Below are 15,269 nucleotides of genomic sequence, written 5' to 3' on the forward strand. Positions count from 1 at the left end.
AACCCCAAATGCAAATTTTAGAACTGAAAAGGACAATATTTGAGATTTCTTAAATTGGGTTTACTTAAAACCAGAATGGAGATGACACAAAAATAACTGAGCCTTAAAATGGATCAATACAAGTTACCTAATACCAAGACAGAACAAAAAAAGATAGATAAAAGGTGAATAGTAACTCAGAGAACTTTTGGACAAAAGCAAAAGTGCTAACGTACATAATTGCAGTTCCAGAAGAAGTAATTTTTTAAAGCACAAAAATATTTGAACAAATAGTGACGAAAACTTTCCCATATTTGGCAAAAAATAAATGTGCATATTCAAGAAGCTCTGTGAACCCCAAGCAGAATAAATATGAAGAGAACAACTCCTAAATACATCACAGTCAGATTTCTGAGTGATAAAATCATGAAAGCAGTCAGAGAAAAATGGTAAGGGAACAACAACTTGAATGGCCAATAACTCTTCATCAGAAATGGCTAAGTCAAAACATAGTGGAAAAGTATTATTTGAAGTACTGAAACTAAAAAAAAAAAAAACAATCAAAACTTCTATACTCAGTGAAAATATTCTTTAAGAATAAAAGTAAAAATATTTTATTCTAAAAGTAAAACTAAGAGAATTCATTGTCAACAGAAATTCACTACTATAACAAATGATGGGGAAAGCAGTTTGGAAATTTCTCAAAGAACTTAAAACAGAACTACCAATTGACCCAGCAGTCCCATTACTGGGTATATAAAAAGTAAATCATTCTACCAAAAGACAATAGATACTCATATGTTTATTGCAGCATCATTCACAATAGCAAAGACATGGAAGCAACCTAGGTGCCCATCAACAGGCCATTGGATTTTAAATATGTGGTACATAGAACACTAAGAAATACTATACACCCATAACAAGGAATAAAATCATGTCCTTTGCAGCAACATGGATGCAGCTGGAGGTTATTATGCTAGCTGGAGAAACAAACAAACAAAAAAAACAAATATTGCATGTTCTCACTTATAAGTGGTAGCTAACCATTGGGTACATGTGAACATAAAGATGAGAACGATAGACACTGAAGACTACCAGAGGAGGGGAAGGGCCGGAAATCTACCTATTGGATATTATGCTCACTACTTGGGTGAAGGGATCATTCGTATCCCAAATCTCAGAATCACATATTATACCCATGTAACATACCTGTACATGTACCACCTGAATCTAAAATAAAAGCTGAAATTATTTTTTAAAGTCTCAAATTAGATTAAAAAATAAATGCAGATGTCTGTTGTTTACAGAAAAACTATACACTTAAAACCAGTGGCCCAGAAACAATAAAAATAAGAAATATGAGTGGGGAAAAATAAAAATAAGTGATAAAGGGGGTTCCACAGGCTGAAGATACACCATATAAAAACCTGGATCTTTAGGAAGAAATAAAAAGCCTTAAAAGTGCTTTTATAAAAAGTGGGGAGCCAAATATAAAAAGCTACATTTCCTTTTAATTTCATTAAAATCCGCAGGACATTTTAAAGAAAATATATAGCATCATCCTGTGAGATTGTAAAATGTATGAAAATGTAATAAATATGACAACCTAGCACAGAGGATTACAGGAAGAACAATCAGATCTATATAGTTGCAAGTTTATTGCCCATTACATTAAGTGACAAATACTGTTTCTAAGTAGGTGCTTATGGTAATTTGTAGAAAAAGCACAAAAAAAAGAGTGCAAGAGATATAGCTAAAAAGTCAATAGTTACATTAAAATCATATGCAAAAATTACTACAGTAATCCAAGAGATGGCAGGAAAAAAACTGGTACAGAGCCCAAAGTCAATCCTTTCAGCAATAATTAATTGTTAACAAACTAAACATGCCAATTTTAAGACAGATATTATCAAAAATGGGTTAAAAAAAGAGCAAAACCCAAGTATATATTAGCTAGAAGAGATACATTTTAGTATAAAAATACAACTAGGCTGAAGGTAAATAAGCAAACAGGAAGGGTAAGAAAGCTTGTGTGGTTATACAAATATCAGAAAAAATAGACTACAAGCTAGAATATTACCAGCAGTAAAGTGGCACATTTCATAACAATGGTCAGGTCAATTCATCAGGAAGACATAATGATCATAAATACGTATGTGCCTAATAACAGAGCTTCAAAATACATGAAGTCAAAAGAAGAGACAAAACTCAAGAAAGAAATATATAATTCCACAATCATAGTAATTTTACCACCCCTCTCTCAGCAACTGATATTATAATAAAATTAAATTCATAGTCTGAAAAACACTATCAACAACTTTAACATAATTTTTATGTATAGGTTACAACATCTAACTTACCCTGCGAAGTGTACATTCTTTTTAAGTGCACATAGAATATTCACTGAGATGAGCCCTATTCTGTGCCATTTTAAAAGGTCTCAAATTTTGCAAAATGATTGTATTTGTCTGTTCTGACACTGCTAATAAAGGCATACCCAAGACTGGGTAATTTGTAAAGGAAAGAGGTTTAACTGACTCACATTTTCACATTGCTGGGGAGGCCTCACAATCGTGGTGGAAGGCGAAAGAGGAGCAGAGTCACATCTTACATGGCAGCGGGCAAGAGACCATGTACAAGGGAACTTCCCTTTATAAAACCGTCAGATTTCATGAGACTTATTCACCATCACAAGAACAGCATGGGAAAGACCCACCCCCATGACTGAATTACCTCCCACTGGGTCCCTCCCATGACATTTGAGAATTATGGGAGCTACAATTCAAGATGAGATTTGGGTGGGGACACAGCCAAACCATATCGATTATGAATCATTGAAGTGGCAGTCAAGACACCTGAATACAGCCATTTACCAGCTGAAATACCTTGGGAAGTTCACATTGTCTGTCTGAGAAGTAGTTTATTAATCTTACAGATAACAATACTATCTATCAGCCAGGTTTGTTTTGAGGACTGGAAGATAATAAAAGTTGGAAGACCCAGAATAGTGTTTAGTACCCAAATGGAATTTAAGAAATGTTTATTACATTTTTTGGACCAGAATTTTTACTATTCTTACCAATGCCTAAACCCAGGTGAGAAATGAACACTTGATAAACAGTAAGTAGTATGATAAGCAGAAAATATTGGTCATTTTTAATATTATTATTTAGGAAGCAATATGGCCCTTTGCATCTATTCGTCAGCTAAAATTCCAACTCGAAAGGGATTCTTCCCAAGAAAGGGGTCTTCCTGGTCACATCTATGTATCAAAAGCCAACACAAGAGCATACATTCAAGATCAAATGAAAGCTGCAGAGCCTGACAGACAGAAGTCAGTGCTGGGATTAATAGACAAACCAGGGAGCCAGCATTTTGTAGAGCATATTAGCAAGAAGAAAAATCACTGCAGAACTTACCTAAGCTACAGTATTAGACTCAACTTTGAGTACTTGTTGATGTAAAGATTGAAAATTTGGGGCAACTAATAATAAAAATAATGACTATCCAAGTATCAAAATGTAGTACAAAAAATGACATGGGATACATCTAAGTGGAATGAAGAGAACAGAATAATGCAAGATGTGCCATCTAAATACAATATGAGTTTACTGCCCTGGAAGTACCATATTTGAAAGATAAGAAGATAACTAGGTATTGATGTCAGAAATCATTCCGTTATATTCATGCATTTTATATATGTTTACATATGTATCAATGAATACTAAAAAAATTTATAGTTTTATTCCTAAATACATGCTCATTACCAATTCCCTTTTTTTTTTTTTTTTTTTTTGAGATGGAGTCTCGCTCTGTCACCCAGGCTGGAGTGCAATCTTGGCTCACTGCAAGCTCCGCCTCCCAGGTTCACGCCATTCTCCTGCCTCAGCCTCCCGAGTAGCTGGGACTACAGCCGCACGCCACCACGCCCGGCTAATTTTTTGTATTTTAGTAGAGACAGGGTTTCACTGTGTTAGCCAGGATAATCTAGATCTCCTGACCTCGTGATCCACCCACCTTAGCTTCCCAAAGTCCTGGGATTACAGGCGTGAGCCACCGCACCCGGCCCCCAATTACTATTTTTATTCTGCTATTAAATCCCCAAGATAGAAAATCCAGCCTACTATAGATATATCTGGATATTTGGCTCTGGCAAAAATCTAAATCCTTAAAACAGTAGATAGCAGTCTGATACTCAGAGTGGTCAGGAACAGAATAGAGCATCTTCACAACGTTTCTTTCTTTCTGGGGGTGCTACATATGCCACCTGCATTTTCTAAAAAGGATATTGCTAACACAAGGCTGTATGTTCCAGAGTCATGTCTGATATTTCCTACTCGAGTAAAATTATGAAAATTTAGCATTAAGGACAAGACACTGAGGCTTACACATAAACCAAAATTTCCTCGTGTTTCCAGAAACTTAAAAGCTTTTATAAAGCAATCTTTACTTTGCTATATAAAAGATAATTACTTGACATACATGCAACCTCTGAAAGATCTCAAGAAAAAAACACATGTATCAAACTGTCATACTTTGATTTCTTGATATGTCAAATTTCATTCCCAATGTTTTGCAAAATGGTGAGCATATTACAACCTGCTATGTAAGTGTAAAATAATATTAGCTTCAGTAATAACTCAGGATCTACCCATGACTTTGCAGGAAATCAAGCCATGACAACTTTTTCATGAATTAGAGTTATTCATTTAGAAAATTATGATTCTATCATAAATAATTTTACTATGCATATATATTATTATTTAATTCTTAATATACATATAGGCCATCATGATTGTACATATACACCATAGAATATTACACAGCCATAAAAAAGGATATCATATTCTTTGCAGCAAAATGGATGAAGCTGGAGGCTATTGTCCTAAGTGAATTAATTCAGAAACAGAAACCCAAATATCTCATGTTCTCACTTATAAGTATGAGCTAAACATTGAGCGCTCATGGACATAACATGGGAATAGACACTGAAGACTATGAAGGGGGGCTTGTAGCAGGGAAGGCATTGAAAATTTCCCTATTGGGTACTATGCTTACTACCTGGGTGACAGAATCCATACACCAAACTTCAGCATCACACAATATACCCATGTAACAAACCTACACATCTAACTCCTATATCTAAAATAAAATATGGAATTTAAAAAAATACGAAAAAGTCTTAGAAATATTAATGGAAGGCAAAAGGACCATAATGTGTTGCCACTCACCTGCCAAGTGGTAAATCAAAGAGGATTGTCCTAAATGTGGTAAATGTGAGAGAACTTATATTTCTGCTTGAGGTTAAAAGCCCACAAAAGAATCACTTGATCTGATTGACATAGCTGCTAAAAGCGTCCTATATGTGGCACCTACAGACCACACTGACAAGAGGAAAGCATAGACAGGGTAGTTGTGTTTGAGTGTAAATATCAGGCAGCTTGAAGGGCAGAGTCAGTACATTGTTAATAAGGGACTCCACAGGTAAGAGTAACATTCACTAAGTGGAGAGCTGGATTATAGGTCACTCACTGAGCATTTTAGACAGACCTGCAGGAAGTACCATTAGTAGGGATATTTCTGTATAGAACAGCAAAGTATATGCATAGATAAAATACTATGGAGTTTTATAATTGCCATTTATGATTTGGTGGAAGAAAATTAAGAAGGGTTAAATGACTTGTCCAATTTCACACAGCAAGGCAGTTATAAAGCTAAAACCATAACCCATGGTAGAGAAAATTTCCTGCTTTCAAATACCTAAAATATATCTGATGTTGTATATAATAGTTGTCTCATGCTGAGCTGCCATTTTATTCTTATTGTGTCACAGGAAAAAAAAAACACCAAATGCATTACAGCTTTAGGATTTCCTTAAGAGTATAACCACTGAAAATATATATTTCAGCAATAAAGAAGGCATGTTTCTCCCGTGTTCCCACTGCTTTTGTTTTGAAAAAAAGTCATACATTTTTACCATAGATGAGTCCTTAAATGAAGAAGAATGCACACATTTTTCTTACATGATTTAGTTCAAGTGGCATTAGGTATATAGTTACTCAAAAATAGAGTTTTTGTACATTCTCCAGTAACTGCTCTCTTAATAGTTGCTTGAGAAAAGGCTTAATGTAGCATTTTATATTTCAAAAATGAAAGAAATGGTTTTGTTTTTAGAGAGTTAACCAATAGTCTTTTGCCTATAATGAAAATGGTCAAACCACTTAGATTTATAACTGGATTATACTATTCTGACCCTCTAAGTTCATCTTTTTTTAATGTTGTTTTAATTCACTACATTTTAAAAATAAGGTAGCCAAAAGAGATCTGATTAGAAAACATAAGGAAAAGGCCGGGCTCAGTGGCTCACACCTGTAATCCCAGCACTTTGGGAGGCCAAGACAGGCAGAGGTCAAGAGTTTGAGACCAGCCTGGCCAACATGGTGAAACCCCATCTCTTCTAAAAATACAAAAAAAAATAGATGGGCATGGTGGTGTGCACCTGTAGTCCCAGCTCCTTGGGGGGTTGAGAGGAGAATTGCTTGAACCCAGAAGGCAGGGGTTGCAGTGAGCCGACTGCACCACTGCACTCCAACTTGGGCAACAGAGCAAGACTACGTTTCAAAAAAAAAAAGGAAAAATAACTTTATTATACTATAGTGGCAGCATTGTATTACTTTAGGAGTATATCCCAATTACCTCCATCCACCAACCACAAATATTTATGATTGCTATCCTTTAATGCAGTATTTGATACAGCATCCCATTATGGCATTTTCTCTTTTAATTAGTATCTTGATGCAAATTATTTGCAATTTTTTATCCTCTCTGTTGCAGTGAATGACAATATCTTATTGACAGGCAAAATGGAAGTGCACTGACTCTTTTCAAAGAAAAATCATTTTCATCAACGTATATAATAAAAGCATGCATTGTTGTATTTATGAGTATCCATTTAAAACATATTTTTAATTACCATCAATTATTCACTATATAGAGATATTTATGATTTCCATCTTAAATATGTAACATAGATCCTCAAAAATTTGGTCATTGACTTGATCTCTCTAAAATTATGCTTTAGATAATAAGAAATAATTGGCCAGCTATAATGGCTCAGGCCGGTAATGCCAGCATTTTAGGAGGCCAAGGTGAGATAATCACTGGAGGCCAGCAGTTCTAGACCAATCTGGACAAGATAGTGAGATCCAGTCTCTAAAAAAAAATCTTAAATTAACTGGGTGTGGTAGTACAAGCCCATAGTTCTAGCCACTCAGGAAGCTGAGGTGGGGAGATCCCTTGAGCCCAGGAGTTTCAAGAGCTATGATTGTGCCACTGCACTTCAACCTGGGCAACAGAGTGAGATCCTGTCTTTAAAAATAATAATAATTGATGAGTAATTACTTATGCACATATTATATTATAAATAGCTGATAGAAATATGCTCAACATTTACAAACCATTAGTAGTAAATTTTGATGTACTAAGAAATCAGCATATGACAGGTTGATCTTTGGGCAGATATTTATTTATTATAATTAAGAAAATGATATTTATGACTGATCCATGTAGTATACTATATATACTTTTCCTTTCCTACAAAAAATATTATTTTTATTGGCTTAATTTTTATGTAATTATTATTCTTCCTCCCTAAAAAATATCTCAGTTATATAAATCTTTATTCAATATATCCCAATACATCAGGAACCCTAACAATTCCATCTTTACAGAGACATCTCTTCCAAACACCTCTTACTTGCTTAGCCTGGTCAAGTTGCACTCTAGTTATCTTCCTCATATTCTCCTTTGCCGTCATCCTAGGAGTTCTCTTTACCTTTCCCTTGTACTAGATCTTCTATTCCCTGGATACCATATATTCCCTTTTATTGGTTTACTCTGTTTTGTGGGAGCATATGCTCCAGTAGTTTCCTAGAAAAGGATGCATGTGAGTTTTTTTCCACATTTTGTGTGTCTGAAAATGTTTATTTTTATGTTTACATTTGGTTGATAGTATAGAATTCTAGATTGGAAATCATTTTCACTGTGCATTTTCAGAACAGCCTTCTAGCTTTCAGTACTGCTAAAAAGTCTATGCTAATTCTTGATCTTTTAAAGGAAATTTTTTCTCTCTGTCTCTCTGGAAACTTGTACAATCTCCTCGGGGCTCAGGTATTCCTGCTTTGGCCTTATCTTTTATCAATGGTCTCTAGCTCATGATCTACCCATATTGCCCTGCTCAAATTGTTTGTGTACTTAAGGGAGAAGTCAAAGGAGTTCATTCATACCTTAAATATCACATTTTAAGAAAAGCAGTGATCTCAGAAGCAGTATTTCCTGATCAGAGATCTAATAAGTGTTTGTACCAGTTCTCCTAACCATTAAAAACAGGTCATATTCTTTCTTGGTCCACCTCTTACTAGGTTGTTACCTTGGGAGCAGGGACTTCATTTTCATTGGCTCATTTAAGATTCAAGCAGAGAGTAGAGGTCTATTTGTTTGTGGCTGAACATTTCATTATGCCTAAAGACATTAAGCTTAATAATATGGGAAACTAATAATTCATTTAGATGGCTAGGTCATGGTGAAGAATAAAAACTTATCTTTTAGTCATTATAATCACCATATTCTGATGATGACTTTCAGTGCCACTTCTCCCAAAGAGAAATATTTTTAAAATACTTTTTAAAGAAAACTCAGAGTAATATTATAAAAGAAGGCCACATAGATCTTTTACGTTAGATATTTGTTTATACCATCCTTTCCTCAATTATATCTCCAAAATTATGGATTTTATACAGCTTTCATAAGCTACAAGAATTCAATCAATGCTCAGGATAATGAATTAGAAGATAAGCTAGAGATATCTTTGAGATTCAGTATACTTTATTAGCTTGATTACAATTTTCTTTTAAAAAATTTCAGATGAGGTTTACAATGCATCTTAGAACTTTTAATCCATTGTCTCTATTATCTATTACGATTTGAAGATATTAAACCATTTTATCTTCTGTATATATTACCATGATGCCTTCTTGGGGCAAAACAGTAAACTTCACTCTCCATGTTTTTAGCAGATTTTTCTTGGTACTTGATTTTCCTATGCTTCACAGACATCTTTATGTGCATGAAGCAACATTAAGGAAGTCACTTTTAGAAAATTTTCTAGTTATCCAAAGGAGAGCATTTAAAAAAAAAAAAAAGAACAAATACTGTATAGTAGGCACTATAGTAGTCATCTTCATTTGTCTACCTCATAACGTTTAATTCTTACTTGACTATTGCATAGTAAATATACATACCCACATTTAAAAATGTTTTAAAAACTGAAGCTCAGAGGGAGTAATTTGCTTCACCTTCCAAAGTTGTAAGTGGCAACATCAAAATTTGCATACACGTTTTCTTCTAACTAAAAAAACCTTACATTTTTCCAATTTTGATGTGTAGGTTTAAATAGAAAATGATGATGTTTGCTTGTCTGCCAGGAATAAAACAGTCAAGGTTTAAAATGTTCTTCCTCTAAGGAGAAAAAAGGTATAAGCTTTAAAAAGATTGCTTTTAAAAACTTCACAATTATTAAAATTTAGATGTCTTTTACATATTAAATGGCCAAATATATCACTTTTATGACAGACAGCATTTCTTCTTCAGCTTCTGCTTCTGAAGACCAAGTAATTCAAGTAAGATCCTGGCTAAAGATCTAGACTGGAAAAAAACATCTGTCTCCATACATTCTAATGAAATGAAAGAACAGACATAACCATCAGGATATACTTGCGGAGTGTCACTAGTATGTCAAGAAGTTCAACAAATTTCTGGAAGACGGAAGGATAATTGGAGCATTTCTCAATAAAAACAGGAGAGACAGAATACACCGTATAAGAACTATAAGGCCAAAGTTGCCCAATCTGTTCATGGAAACCTAAAAGCAGCAGGTGTAATGGAGGATAGGAGTGAGATATAGGTTTGAAAACAGCAAAATCAACCAAAGACACGTGTACAGAACAACTGGAGCAGATGTCCCTCCATTCTTCCGCCATCACAACTCAGACATAGGCATGAGGCATTTATCCAAGCCCTATACCAATTCTAAATGGCTCCTCTCTAAAGAAATTATAAGGAAAACTACTGCAGATGTTTTCCTGATAATTTCTTTATTTTCCCCATTCTGGCATTTAAGGATCTATAGCCTGATTTCCAGTTCCCTACCTGCTCATTCTGTCTGTCTGATGTCAGTACTGAAACAAAAACAATTCTGGTTTTTTTAAAGCAACTCAAGATTAAATAAAGGGAATTAGGTGATTATAAAATCAATGGAAGTGATGGAGCAGCAGGATCTACAATTGGCTTTCAGAAATGATTTCCAGAGCAGTGCAGAACTGATCCGCAAGAGCAATTGCTACTTCTGTAACAACAGAACTATGAAAACTATTAAGCTCATGAACTCACAGGTCAAAAAACAGGACTCAGTAAAGAGTGCCTGCCTACACTCTGACAAACAGAAAGCTGGTGATTGGAGATTGGAACATTCCTGCAGAGATACGTCTCTAACATCTTTATTGCCAGCAGAAAAGAGCCATAAGACAGTAGGAAGATGGTTTTTTCTCTCTCCTACTTTACAAATCTGATACAATTGTATCTAATGCACAGAACCTACTTTACTCCCAAAATCATGTCTGCTGTGGAGTCTAGGGAATACGTAGTTGTTAGATTTTCAGCCAGTACATAGATAAATAAATAAATAAATAAATAAATAAATAAATAAGACTTACTAGAAAGAAGTGAATCCTGATGCTGAGAGCAATTAGACTACATCCACCAAACTCTCCCCCTAAGGAATAAAAATCATGCACTGGCACTCCCATGCCTCATTCCATAGAGAGCTCCTAGTCAGAATACCAATTAAGGCAGAGACCTGAAAGAAAACACACTTATTTACATAATAGCAAAGAACACCCCAAAGCACCTACTCACCCCATCACCTAATCATCTTTAAGGACAACCAAGGATCATTGGATAGAAGAGAAGAATCAAATAATGAAAGAGAATAATGACCAAAACAAGAAAATAGAAAATTTAACATCAGAGAAAAACAGATCACTCAGGAAGCAGAAGAGAAACCTCTGATATGATCAGAGAGATCAAATAAAGCTAGGATTCTTGGCAAAAGTATCAACTAGGGAATGTCAAAGCATTCTTACGGATTTATAATAATATTACTAGAATGAAAAAGCAATAATATATTTTAAAGTGTAGGAAAGAAAGTGTGGACAGAAAATATGAATGAAAAGAGGCAGATAAAAGAACATTCCAGGAGATACAGCCTTCGAATAGCAGGAGTTCCAGAAAAAAAAGGAGCATCCTCAAATGCAGCAGACCTCGAGAGTATCTAATCCAGACTGGAGCAGGAAATAGAAGACCTCCAAGGGGAGAAAATTCTAGGACAAGGGGAACTTTACATGCTAGCATTATGACGCAAAGGGTGCAAAGATGCTGGAAACGTTCTTCCTAGGAGCAACCCAAGTATGGTGACATTGTTCCTATAGAAAAGAAATCTAATCCTAGCACATTATTTGACAATGAAGAAACAGGATAAATACTGTTCACTTGCTCTTTAAGAGTAATCCTAAAATCATGTAGCTTTTAAATACTGACTCAAATGTATAAAATATTACCTATGCCAAATAAAACAAAACTACAGGGTAAGTCCAGGCCACAGTCCTCAGCTGACAACTCAGCAGATGATATTTAGCTGCTGGAACCTCTGAGATGGTAGTCTTAAACCAGTGGTTTCAAAAGTTTCATTTATTTGAACAGTTTGTAGCCATTATCACATTTGATCCTGAGACACAAGGGAGGAAAAGCATGGTTGTGGTTTCAGAAACAGAATATAAACGTCAATAAACTTAACAATATAAAAGTAAAGCTATAGAAGATAGATGCTGGGAAGCAGAAAGCAGGAAAAGGTAAAGGAAAGTCATGGGAGTCTTTATTGTATGAGTCAGGAGGTGAGTGATGCTGTTAGCAGTTGAGGGCACATACAATTTTTAAAAAATGGTGTAAACATAACATTTGAATTAGAGAAGAGATCAATAGACAAATTAAAAATAATAATTAAGCTATAAATATTTGAGAGCAGGGGTAAGAAAAGTAAGCCAAATCCTCATCTTTCACAGAAGAAGTCAATAAATGTTTATTAAATACCATCTCTGTGCCAGGCAGTATTCAAGCACTGAGGATGCAATGATGCACGTAAAAGAAGGGGAAAACTGATGCTTAAAATGCATCTCATTGTTGTTCACTGTATTAGCCCATTTTCACACTGTTGGTAAAGACACACCTGAGACTGGGCAATTTAAAAAGGAAACAGGTTTAATGGAAAACTCACAGTTCCACATGGCTGGGGAAGCCTCACATCATGGCAGAAGGCAAGGAGGAGCAAGTCACATCTTACGTGGATGATGGCAGGCAAAGAGAGAGCTTGTGCAGGGAAACTCTGCCTTATAAAGCCATCAGATCTAGTGAGACCTATTCACTATCACGAGACCAACATGGGAAAGACCCTCATGATTCACTCATCTCCCAGCGGGTCCCTCCCACAATACGTTGGAATTATGGGAGCTACAAGATGAGATTTGGGTGGGGACATAGAACCAAACCATATCATTCACCCTCTCTCTTTTTCCTAGAATGTTTTATGATTTTGATTTTCTGGTAAACTTTCATTCCTCCAACATAAACCCATGCTTACAAGCATGGAACCTGATCATGACTGCAGAAATACTGAAGAAATATAGGTAAAGGTATGTAATCTAGTGCTTAAGGACTAACCACTAGAAAATATCAAAACAGAAACCATAGAATAAGATTAGCTATGGGTAGCAGCACTGGTAATACAGAAAGGTGGAGAAGGAGACTACTCCTTTTTCTGAAGTGTTCTTTCTGTTATTTGATAGGCGACTATGGTAGGAATGGATGTGTGGCCCCTTCAGTGACAAACTTCTTGCCCTGGCTGCTGGAAGTGCTGTTGTCAGACTGCCTTTGGCTGTCAGACTCTTCAGGAATTATTTCAGATGCAGAAAGCCATTTCTCCCAAAGTAAAGCAGCTTTCCAGGCAGCTCACATTTAATGAACAACTGAGGCTGAAGATGGGCTTGGCCATCTCAACCAAACTTGGAACAGATGACTCTTAAGGGCCATTCTAGCTCCGGAGCACTCCTTGGGGTCAGCAGACACTGTCATTGGACCTGTGTCATAGCCTGACTTCTTCTTCTCCATTTCTGCTTTCTTCCATTCCTTTTCAAAGGGTTGATCCCACAATTTCTCACTCAATGAACTGTTAATTCCACAATTTCTCAGTAATCCCACAATTTTCTCACTAACAATAAATACTGCTTGCAAGTATTACATTGATTAATATAAGCTTAGATGCTAGAAAAGTGCCAGTGATGATTTATTCAATGTTATGTAGAACACAGGAATAACTAGTAAAACAAAGAATTCATGTGGCAATAAAATTCACTTTCACTTTTTATTAATGTAAGTTCCTCTTTATTTTATTCCATTTTGTTGCTTTCTTAAATTTGTATTTTTGCCAAGGATGGATAGCTTTCTACTCAATATCTAGCCCTTAACATAAAATTTTATGTTGCTCTTGCATATACACAAAATATTGCTACTTGTTTATTGCTGTGTTTCCTTTCTAATGTACATACACTTTGATCTCATCAGTGCTCATATCATGGCAAGGAAGTGTCACTGACCAGCCAAAAAACAACTTTTCTATTGATGTCTATGCGTGTATGTCACTTTCTCACCAAATGATACTGAATTATATTTACCTATGTTATTAAAAAGATAGTGATTTCTGGCATGCAAATATAATAAATAATGGTAATTTTATTGGTATAAAAATGCTAAAATTCCCTTAATTTTTAATGCTGATGTATGTCAACAGAGATAATTGCTTTGTTTTATTATCTAAGTAACAGCTTAATAGCTTTTATTTTTATAAATGCTGTCAGTAAATGCAATAATTTCTGTGACTTTATTCTTCAAAGGACTAGCTTAAAATATTTAAGGTCTATGTCTCTAATGCAGAGTCTAGCTCCATTATTTATATATCTCTGATTCTTAAATATTTTGTATAAGGCAAATGGTCAATAAATTTTTAAAGAATGTATGAATAAATGAATGAATGAGCTTGCTTTATATAATATTTTATCCAGAAATCTTTATTCATTTAATATTGTATACTGACTTCTTTATATTTTTCCAGTCATGTTCTAAGTTCTGTATATATCAGTTTCCTTATGGCCTCCTGGGCATTTAATAAATGAAAAGTCTCTGCTTTTCATTTATTAAATTCATAAGTATTTATTAAATACCTACTTCGTGCCAAGCAGCATGCCAGATGCTGAGGGTATAATAATGTACATGAAGTGGGAGAATAGATGCTTTAAATGCATTTTATTGTTTTTCACATTCTCTTTTCTGCCTGGGATGTTTTATTACTTTTATTTTCTGGCAAACTTCTATTTCTCCAAAATAAAGCCATGTATAGGATGGCCACAAGGGAACCCACCGTCTTGAAGGAAAGGACCCAGTCCTGAGAGCATTCATCACCTGCTATCTAAAGAGCCATTGGGCCCTGAATATCAGCATTGATACCCAGGTGCTATATCAAGGGCCTGGGGTGAGCCTCTGAGACTTGCTGGCTTCAGGTGAGACTCAGCACATTACCAGCTCTGGTGGTTATGGGGCAAAACTCCTTGTGCTCGAGATAAGGAGAGGAAAAAGTAAAGGAGAATTTGTCTTGTTCCATAGGTAACAGCAAGACCACAGTGGGGCAGAGAATCCAGCAGGGTCTTCGGGTGCTCAACTCTAGGACTTGATTTTTGGATGGCATTTCTGTACCTGCCCTGGGACAGAGGGGAGCCCACTGCCCTAAAAGGTGAGTCCCAGGCCAGAAAGAATTCACCACAAGCTTACTTAAGAGCCCACGGGCCTTAAGGAAATATTGACTGGTAGTCTGGCAGTATTCCTCATGGCCTGGGGTGGTGGTAGCTGCAGGATGAGGCTCTCTGCCTTTAGAAATGGAAGGCAAGAGTGAGGACTGAATCTTGTGGTTTAAGTGCCAGCTCAGCCCAATACAACAGAACACCAGGTAGACTTGTAACATTCTTGACTCTAGTCATTGACTCCTGGACAGCACCTCTGGACCCAGCTGGAGCCTGGGGCACCTTACCATCCTGAAATGAAGGACACAGACCTGGCTGGCTTTGCCACCTGCT

General features: G+C 35.8%; 1 protein-coding gene and 1 long non-coding RNA gene across 3 annotated transcripts in view; one reads left to right on the top strand and one right to left on the bottom strand.

Moving 5' to 3' along the window:
• Positions 1 to 15,269, bottom strand: part of LOC134736210 (uncharacterized) — a 79,780-nt gene that overhangs the window by 45,585 nt on the left and 18,926 nt on the right. The window lies entirely within an intron of this gene.
• The window catches only part of LOC134736213 (uncharacterized), a 29,009-nt gene continuing 28,137 nt past the window's right edge, over positions 14,398 to 15,269 (top strand). Inside the window, exons 1-2 of the long non-coding RNA XR_010120087.1 lie at positions 14,398 to 14,699; positions 14,803 to 14,929. This is a non-coding gene — a long non-coding RNA (uncharacterized lncRNA). The remainder of the gene's footprint in view (positions 14,700 to 14,802; positions 14,930 to 15,269) is intronic.

This window comes from Symphalangus syndactylus, chromosome 3 (assembly GCF_028878055.3).
Source record: "Symphalangus syndactylus isolate Jambi chromosome 3, NHGRI_mSymSyn1-v2.1_pri, whole genome shotgun sequence".
Lineage (NCBI taxonomy): Eukaryota > Metazoa > Chordata > Mammalia > Primates > Hylobatidae > Symphalangus > Symphalangus syndactylus.